Raw genomic sequence first — 10,676 nt, 5'->3', positions numbered from 1 at the left:
AGCTACCTGATTTCGAGCAAAACGACAAACTTCTGCAAGATGACCCGACTTCCCACAGTTGGTACAGAAACGACACGGGAGTTGTTGCTGATGATGACTATTGCACCTATTGCACAAAGGTGCATTCCCTTCATACCGTTTCTTCGCGGGAGGCTGCGCTGGCTGATTGGGTGCTGCCTGGTTCTGTTGGGCAGTGATTGCAAAATTTTGGGAAGCCTTTCGCTTCCTAGAGCCCCTTGATGAGCCAGAATCCTTCCCTTTCTTACCTTTCTTGCTATCCCCTTTGTCAGAATCCTGCTTCTTACCCTTGTCACCCTTCCTATGCAATTTCCCCTTTCTGACCTGCGATTCTGTTAATGTCGCAGCTAACTCAATGGCCTGACGGACAGTGGTAGGTTTACTCCCGGTAACAATGTCTTGCACAGAATCAGGTAGACCATCGATGTATCTTTCGATAGCTTTGTCAAGTGGGGTGACCATTGTTGGGCATAGCAAACTCAACTCTTCATATCTATCAGTGTACGCCCGGTGCTCACCACTAACCTGTTTCAGATTGTCAAACTCCCTTTCCAACTTTCGTAGCTCATGACGAGGACAGAACTCACTCATCATGAGAGTCCTTAGCTCAGCCCATGATTGTGCTAAAGCAACTTCAGCACCTCGATCTCTCATAACCCCGTTCCACCATGTCAACGCCCTCTTTTGAAAGACACTTGAAGCAAACTCGACCTTACGATTATCAGGACACTGAACATGACGAAAAGTATTCTCAATGCTCTCAAACCATTGAAGAAGCCCAGTTGCTCCTTCGGTACCACTGAACTTGAGTGGTTTAGCCGAATTGAAACTCTTAAAGTTACAAGGAGCGTTCTGATTGACGTTTGCTTGGTTAAACTGAGCAATAAGATTCGGGAACGCCGCAGCCATATGCTGTGCGACGATTTCCGCCAGTTCGGCATTGGGTAGCTGATTTTCGCGTCGAGGAGGCATGCTAAAAAGAGGAAAAACACGAGAGGAATGAGTGAGAAGATTAGATGAAAAGAACGAGATGAAACAAAATCAACAAAGCAAGGATGGTGGTCATTTGTCTGTATCACAAAGCAAACAAATGACGCACAGTGACTAATCAAAGTAAATGAGTCCATAAACAATGCTTAACGAAGACATGCTCGCCTATAAGTGAACACTCACCCCAAGAGTTCCCAGGTAAGAGTGACTGGTCCGATTATGTGGATTTGTACGAACACTCTAGCCTTAGACAGAAAACTCAGGGTACAGGTATTCACCCTTCCAGTTTGCACGTGTTCACATCATTTAGACCCAAACTTTGACGAGATTTTGAAAACTCGAAAGGCACAAGGCCAAAAGAATCATTAAAGCAAATGATAAATTTCCAAAATCAATTTGAAAAGTCAGAAGGGTTCAAAACAATAAAATAGATCATTTGAAAAAAATAGAGGATTGTTTTTCAGAAATCGTTTTAGAAATCTGGGTTCTTGTTTTGTTGATCACCTAAGGATAGGTGAAGTGCATGTTTTAAAATCTAAACAAAAGACAACTTGTGTTGGGGTCCTAGAAAGGTTATAGTCTAGGTCAAAGCATTACTAATAACCTAATTCCCTATAACCATTGGCTCTGATACCAACTCTTCTGTCACACCCCGACCACGATTTGATGTTTTACGTGGTCGGGGTGTGACAGAAGAGTGCTCTGATACCAACTCTTCTGTCACACCCCGACCACGTAAAACATCAAATCGTGGCGGAAACGTCGGGGAGTGTTGCAACAGAATTATTGTTTCACAACCATGGCATTTAAAGTATTATCTTATTCATCACCCGAGGGTGGAATTCATTGTTCAAACAAGAACCAACAAGCCACATTGTCTTAAAACTACAGAAATAAAGAGCACATGACGAAATTAAACTACGTCTAGTTTTGTTTTATGTCACTAAGGCCCAAGTCCACCCTAGCGTGTCACGATCATCCTACGCATTTGCTCCTGAAACACATGTGAAAATAAAGTACGTTAGCATAAAAATGCCAGTGAGTAACATAGGTTTTGTGAAAATAGGATTCATGACTTAGGTTTTAGAAAAGGGTTGTTTAACAAAGTCAGTCATGATCCTTGTAACATGTTTTGTTTTATAAATCATTTGAAAAGCGATGATAAAGTAGATGATATGTGAAAAAGTAATGTAAGGTTAAATGAATAACTAAGTAAAATGAGTTTGTATATATATTTATCGAACAGTGTTGTAAAACAATGTCTTATGAAAAATGTGTTATTTGTAAGAAAAATGATTAAGTCCAAGTTGAATGACTTAAATAAACCACCCAATGAAAGTTGCCCATGTCTAAACCATTTGCCCAATGTTATTGTGAAAACCATGTCAAAATGTATATATATCAATATCAACATTGTCTATGTCAAATATCAATCATGTAATGTGTAATCAAAATGTCAATGTATGGTTAGTGAAATATGTATCAACTAAACCATAGGAAAAATGCACAAAACAGTGTATTGAAGTAAAACATGGTTTAAATCAACGCTATGTTTTGTGGAAAATGCACGCTATAATGAATACAAACATTTATGCGGTATTGTGAAAATGCATACATTCAAGCCTTGCAACTGTGGTGATAAACCTTTAAACAAATTAAAGGTCTATATGTCTAAATGTTTTAATCGAATTCGGTCATTCCTTCCAATCCAAACATACCCAGGATTTCAGGAATGGGAGTTGTCAATTCCTATGGTACCATTACCTACTAACGAGCGGCGTGATCAATGTTAATGAATGTATATTGTCCCACTTAAACAAACCAAATGTCATACCCAAAATGTAAGCATGAAAATGTCATGTAAAACAAATGCACTAAGTATGATGAACATACATAGCGTGAAAATGTCATGTAAAAACAAATGTACTAAGTATAATGAACATACATAGCGTGAAAATGTCATGTAAAACAAATGTATTAATGAACATAGCAAGTATATGATATGAAAGCATGAAAAGAATGAAAGTAACAAGTAGGCACATGTGTTTCACCCCAAAATGTTTGGAAAACAGTAAAAGAGGGGACTATGTACTCACTTGAGATTGCTTAGAAGTCGTAGAACAACCACCAAGCAATGCTAGAAGATAAACCCTAATTCTCTCTCTAGCAAAATGGCGATTCTAAACCTTCATCCGTAACCCTAATTTTCACCATCCTTTCATCGATCTTTCTGCAGCTGATTAGTTTATAGAAGTTTTAACATCTAAAACGAGTTTGGTTTGCAGATCTGTTCGTGTTTAATCTAGGGTTTCTCGCCGCCGTCAATTCATATTCAAGCAGATTGGAGTTTGTTTGCTGGTCATTCAGATTTGTTTAATCAGTTAACTGTCCGATTGGTAAGAATCATGGGTTACGGCTTATGCTAGTTTAGGGTTTCGGCGTTCTTTTTTATTTGTTGTCGGCTGGTTTTGTGTGGGTTCTTTGCTTCGTTTTGATCGGTAGGGGATAGAGAGTTGTTTGTGCTTTGTTATGGATGATCGATTTAAGTCTGGTGGAAGGTCACCTTTGACGTTTCAACAGATTGCTGATCGGCTTCTTGATGTTAACGGTAATTCAGTGCAGCCAAAACGTGGGATAAATATAATTGATGAACTTACAAAGGTTTCCCGACCCGTTCAACTGCAGAATCTGGATTCATCAACATACGAGGATTTGGCTAAGGATTCAGGACATACCAAGGCTGGAAACTCACGTTCTAACAGTACTTATATGCCTTTTGAATCTGTTCATGTTGCTGAACCGGCTGGGTTAGAGAATATAAGATCGTCCGGGATGACTAGTGATGGTGGTAACAAATCAAAACCGATGTCATATGTTGAATCGGTTCTAGCAACTGAGTCTGACCCAGTTCCGGATGAGAAGGGGAACCGAAGTCCGAAGCTGATGTCTTATACAGATTCAGTTTGTGCAGCCAACTCAGCTAAAGTAAACTTCAGGTTTCTTGCAAGTACTGATGTGCATGAGGGTTGTGATGTGGTGCTGCCTCGTGACTCTGTTAGAGTAGTGCAAGAGAAGCTAGCAAATACTCTTTTTGGTTATTTTCTAGGGGACCGAATTGCATACCCGGTGGTGGATTATTTTGTGCGGACAAATTGGAAGAAGTATGGAGTGCAAAAATCCATGATGAATGCTAATGGATACTTCTTTTTCAAGTTTGCGGATAAAGACGGGATGATGAATGTGCTGAAAGATGGACCATGGATTATTCGGGGTCAGCCTTTTTTTCTTAATATTTGGTCGGCCACTTCAAAATTAGAGAAAAAGGAGGTCAAGAAGTTGCAATTGTGGGTCAAAATCCATGATGTTCCGATTGCTGCGTATACGGAGGATGGGTTGAGTATGATAGCTTCGGCTATTGGTGATCCGAAGATGTTGGATTCGTATACCTCGTCCATGTGTTTGGATACTTGGGGAAGGAGTAGTTATGCTAGAGCGTTAGTAGAAATCTCGGCCGATAATGATTTTAAGGAGGAGATAGTCATAGCGGTCCCTGACCTTGAAGGTGAAGGTTTTGTCAAGCTAAAGCTTTTTGTGGAGTATGAATGGAGTCCTCCTAGGTGTGTTCATTGCAAAGTGTTTGGGCATTCTGATGATACATGCCCGAGGCAACCTAGGAGGGTTCCTAAGGAGCCGGTTAACATTCCGAAGCAACAACAAGGAAATAATAGGCAGCAAAGGAAACAGCCGGTAGTTGATAAGGATGGGTTTACAGATGTGGTTCGCAAGAAAGCGGCTAAAGCAGGTTTTCCCGTAAACAAACAGAAACAAAAGTTTGAATACAGGCCGATTGGTCCCAAACCGCAGGGGGCTCAGCAATCAAAGGTTTTATCCAAGAACTCTTTTGAAGTTTTACGGGATAGTAGTCTTCATACGGGTCAGTCTAGTAGTGGGGCTCAGAATGATCAGCAAGATTCGGATGAGGAGGAGGTTGAAGAAGTCTATAACGAAACTAGTGCATTCATGACATCGGGTACTCAACCTTTTTCTTCAAAAGCAGGGGCAAGCACCTCTTCTTCCAAGACTTCGAATGGATAGATTGTCTGCGTTTCGTCTGAAGGGGCTGCGGTTTTGTGGCCACTTTATTTTTGACGATGGTGGTTGAGTTTAGGAGTTTGTGGTTTGCATTATTTGTCTACTAGATGTCGAGTCATGATGTATAGTAGACTAGGATATGGGGTTTTATAGGTTTTGGTTTGTTTTTGTTTTACATATATGGGGCATGTCCTGTATATGAACTAGTGTGGAACACATCCTCACTACTTGTACTTAATTGCGGTTGCATTTTAATAGATTCACCGGGGTAACCCTTTACCCAAAAAAAAAAACACAGCCAAGACCCAATTTCGATGCATCACAGTAGACAACAAAATCATCATTGCCCTCAGGCAAAGTTAGAATAGGTGCATCACAAAGCTTCTGCTTCAAGGTCTGAAACGCTTCTTCTTGCTTAAAACCCCATTCAAAGGGTTTGTTCTTCTGAGTTAGTGCAGTTAGAGGAACTGCAATCTTTGAGAAGTTCTCGATGAAGCGGCGGTAATAACCCGCAAGACCAAGAAAAGAACGAACCTCGGTAGGAGTAGTAGGCGTATCCCAATCCTTAATCGCACTGATCTTGGAGGGATCTACATGAATACCTTGTTCGTTGACAATATGTCCTAAAAATTGAACTTCCTTAAGCCAAAATTCACACTTGGAGAATTTGAAAAAAGTTGCTCTTTCTTTAGGAGTTCCAGAGTAAGACGAAGATGGCGCTCGTGATCAGCTCGCGTCTTAGAATAAATCAAGATGTCATCAATAAAAACGATGATGAACTTATCTAAATAAGGCTTGCAGACCCTATTCATTAAGTCCATGAAAACAGCAGGAGCATTGGTCAAACCAAATGGCATGACTGTGAACTCATAATGCCCATATCGAGTGCGGAATGCTGTTTTGGGAATATCCTCTTTATGCACACGAAGTTGATGATACCCAGAACGAAGATCAATCTTCGAAAAGCAAGTAGCACCCTGTAACTGGTCAAAGAGATCATCAATGCGAGGTAGGGGATATCGATTCTTGATGGTAAGCTTGTTCAGCTCACGATAATCGATACACATTCTGAAGGATCCATCCTTCTTCTTGACGAAAAGAACGGGAGCACCCCAAGGTGAAAAGCTAGGACGGATAAAACCTTTGTCAGAAAGCTCCTGAAGTTGCTTAGATAGCTCTTGCATCTCAGACGGTGCAAGACGATATGGAGCTCTGGCAATAGGATTTGCACCAGGCACGAGATCGATACGGAACTCGACTTGGCGTGCTGGGGGTAGACCAGGCAACTCATCAGGAAACAGCTCCTGATAATCCCGAACAACAGGGATATCTTGAATAAGCTTACCTTGGTCTTTATCTGCCGTAACATGTGCCAAGAAGGCCACATAGTTCTTTCGCAGATACTTCCGAGCTTGAAAACAAGACATAAGCTTGAGGCTACTAGCAGGTTTCTCACCACGAACCTGTAGTATCTCACCTGACGAAAGCGGCACACGAACGATCTTCTCAAAACACACTACCTCTGCGCGATGCTTGGCTAACCAATCCATACCAACAATAATGTCGAAGCTTCCAAGATGCATAGGCGTGAGGTCAATAGGAAAAAGATGGTCGTTAAGGTTCAACTGGCAGTTGCGAAGAACAGATTCAAGAACAATGGGTTCACCACTCGCAACTTCTACTGTCAAAGGCTTACCTAGTTTCGTTCTAGACACGCGAAGCAAGGGCTCAAAAGATAACGACACAAAACTCTTATCGGCCCCTGAATCAAAAAGAACAGACGCAGGTTGATTATTAACAGAGAACGTACCGTTCACCACCTCGTTGTCTGCTTGCGCCTCAACAGCATTCATGTTAAAAGCTCGTCCAAGAGCCTGAGCTTGAACCGGGTTTGCATTTATCAACCTTGGACATTGGTTACGGTAGTGGGTCAGATCCCCACAGTTGTAACAAGAGCCTGGTGGGAAGTGAGGTCGTGCTGCTTGACCTTGTTGCTGAGCAAGAGGCTGAGCAACCTGTTGAGCCGGGTTCTGAGCTGCCCGATTCTGATTGACAGGAATGCGGCATGCAGCAGCGAGATGGCCAAATCTTCCGCAGTTGGTGCATTGACGGCACTGGTGGTGTGGTTGATGATGTCCTTTGTCACACCCCCAAAAATCCACCTGCGGAGTACCACCGCTTGGGAGCATGACATGACCAGGATCAAGCCACCAATCATATTGAACATATAAATAAATTGTAAAAGTTTCAATCAATACGAAAGGTGTATATCCAAAACCAACAAAAGTAAATATAGCGGAAGCATTAATGTAGAAACCCAACACATGTGTTAATGTATGAAAAGTAATAAGTGTTTGTTCACGATCCAATTCCCACAATGACCTACTCCTCCTTGTGCAAGCTCCTTTAGTACCTAAGGTCCTGCAAGGCATGCAGTAGAGAGTCAACAACTAGTTGAGCGAGTTCACAGTAAGTAAAAGCATAACAGTAAGCCCGTATGTAACATGTGGCTCTACTGGGCTGATATTGGTTTCTATTGGTGGGGGCTTCCCATGTTATTTATCCACTAGACTATGCGTTACCATAAGTGTTCTACATATCCCGAGAACAATAATACGTACAATTTACGTAGGATTTACGTAAGTATCCTTCACAACCGAGGATAGGGGTACGTGGGGGTTTACGTAGGTTTTACGTAAGTGCCTGACACAACCGAGGCAGTAGTGACTATCCGTTCACGTAGGTTTTATGTGAGTGTCCTTCTCAACCTGAGGACAGTGTGTAGCTTAAGTATACGTAGGTTTTACGTATGTGTCCTGCACAACCGAGGACGATGGTATGGTAGTCTAGTAATAGTGTCCGTATTGAATCTATTCAACCTTATCTTTTCAATCCCATTCCCAACACCCCGGGGATCCCATGCCTTGGTAAGAGTGTGAACTCACCTTGGGTTGCTCGGCAGATACACATAAAAGTTAAATCAAGCTATTTGGTGGTCAACCACGTCCTACCATGGTTACCATATAAGTTAGGTTCGTATTCAAGTATAGCACGTATGTTCTACACGTATTGTACACAAGTATAAACATGGCATGCACAAGTGTTCATAGCAGTTCAATAGAAATCACGTAACCAGTCAAAGTCCGGCCCAATCAGTTGGGCTCGTAACAGTGAAAGTCCAATAAGATGTGCAAGTGTTCACGGTCTCGAGTCGAGACTAAGCGATCTCGAGTCGAGACTAGGTGGTCTCTAGTTGTGCTGGTTTTGAAGTCTCGAGTCGCAACAGAGATGGTCTCGAGTTGTTATGTCTAGTCGAGACTACACGGTCTCGAGTCGCAACCGGACCCGCAACCGTGGTCTCGGCTTGTGCTGTTGTGTGTCGATAATGTGGTCTCGATTCGAGACTGAGGGTTCTCGACTCGCAACCGTGTCGAGACTAGCAAATTGTAACAGATTCCTAATTTCCATAATTTTAGCATGTCGGTTACAATTCATTCAACAGTTTCCTTTTACGATAATCAATTAACATAATTCCAAATATTCGGTTAACCTAATGTTGATCAAACAGGCAATTAAATCATGAATTCGTTTGAACCCTAATATAATCGTATGAACAATAATCTTAACGATTTACATGAACATGTACCATAACATTCAACCCAAAATACAAGATTTGTAAACTTTCAATCATCATAATTAACCCATCGGTCAAACCCTAGCAGCCGACTAACATATAATAGTTTCCCTTCCATCATGTAAACAATTCGTGAACAAGCAATGCTAGCCGATTATCATCAACACTAACTCATTAATTAACATTATGATTTACCCGATTACAATCCCTAATCGGTTTACAAGAACCTCATTCAATACATACATGTGGGTCGATTATTAGTACATAAATCATTTATCAACATAATCAATCAATCATGCAAACAATCATAAGCACACTAACCGATTAATAGTAGTAAGAGGGTGATCCGAACAAGCGAATGATCTTCGGTTGCCTTGTGCCGTCGAGTTTGAGCGAGAGAGAGAGAGGAGCTAGGGTTTTTGGTGTGTGAGAATGATTTGCCAAAGTGTGAGAAGTTACTAACACCCTAGTGTTATGTGTGTAAGGTAGGTGGGCCGAATCCTGCTTAGGCTGCCTATTGGGTTCGGTTACAAGCATCCCGGCCCAAAGTGGCTTGTGCGGTCGTGCATAATGTTGTGCGATCGGGTCATTCATATACACACATATATTTACACAAAGTACGTATCAAATATATCATTTATTAACTCATTCATATAGCTTCACATAAGCACGTAACGTTACAAGATAAGTCTAAAGTACGAGTTGTCACATTATCCCCAACTAAAAAGAAATTTCGTCCCGAAATTTGGTATGCACTCACTGAGGAAGCTAGGTAAGCTGTATTGGTCACTGGTTTTCCTGGGGTGTCACATCCTCCCCCCGTTGATCTGGAATTTCGTCCCGAAATTCCGTAGTAGTAGCTTTAGCCTCAGTAGTGGTTGCATTGGTTTCGAATAACTGGGGGTTCTTTTCTGTCATCTGGTCTTCGCGTTCCCAGGTGTACTCTGGGCCACGTTTGGAGTTCCAACGAACTCGAACAAGAGGGATTCTCTTGTGTTTGAGGACCTTCACATCCCGGTCCGTGATTTCAACTGGTTCCTCGACGAACTGCGACCGCTCGTCGATAGTGAGTTCCTTAAAAGGAACTATGAGGGTCTCATCTGACAGGCACTTCTTCAGATTCGACACGTGAAAGACATTGTGAACTGCACCGAGTTCAGCTGGTAGGTTTAGCTTGTAGGCCACTTTGCCTATTTTCTCAGTGATCTCGAATGGTCCGACATACCGCGGATTTAGTTTGCCCCTTTTGCCAAAACGGACCACACCCTTCCAGGGTGAGACTTTAAGTAAAACCCGGTCCCCGACCTGAAATTCCAACGGTTTTCTACGCTTATCCGCGTAGGCTTTCTGACGGTCACGTGCTGCCGCCATGCGTTGTCGTATTTGTGCAATCTTTTCTGTGGCGTCCACTACAATCTCCGGACCCGTGATCTGACTATCCCCCACCTCTGCCCAACAGAGAGGTGACCGGCATTTACGTCCGTACAATGCCTCGAATGGAGCGGCTTGTATGCTTCTGTGATAACTGTTGTTGTACGAGAACTCCACCAAAGGGAGGTGCTTTTCCCAGCTGTTGCCGAAATCAATAACGCATGCCCTAAGCATGTCTTCAAGTGTTTGAATCGTTCGCTCAGACTGCCCATCCGTCTGAGGATGATATGCTGTGCTCATGTCTAACCGTGAGCCGAAAGATTTGTGCATTGCTTGCCATAGTTCTGACGTGAATCGTGCATCCCGATCCGAAATGATGGAGGTGGGCACCCCGTGCCTCGAAACAACTTCTTTGAGATAGATGTCTGCGAGAGTGGAGAACTTATCCGTTTCCTTTATAGCTAGGAAGTGTGCAGACTTGGTGAGTCGATCCACGATTACCCATATGGTATCATTCCCACGCTGGGATCTGGGTAGGCCTGTAACAAAATCCATGGAAATTTCTTCCCAT

The sequence above is a fragment of the Helianthus annuus genome, chromosome 16 (genome assembly GCF_002127325.2).
Source record: "Helianthus annuus cultivar XRQ/B chromosome 16, HanXRQr2.0-SUNRISE, whole genome shotgun sequence".
NCBI lineage: Eukaryota > Viridiplantae > Streptophyta > Magnoliopsida > Asterales > Asteraceae > Helianthus > Helianthus annuus.
The sequence above is the reverse complement of the archived record's forward strand: the minus strand, read 5'-3'. Positions refer to the sequence as shown.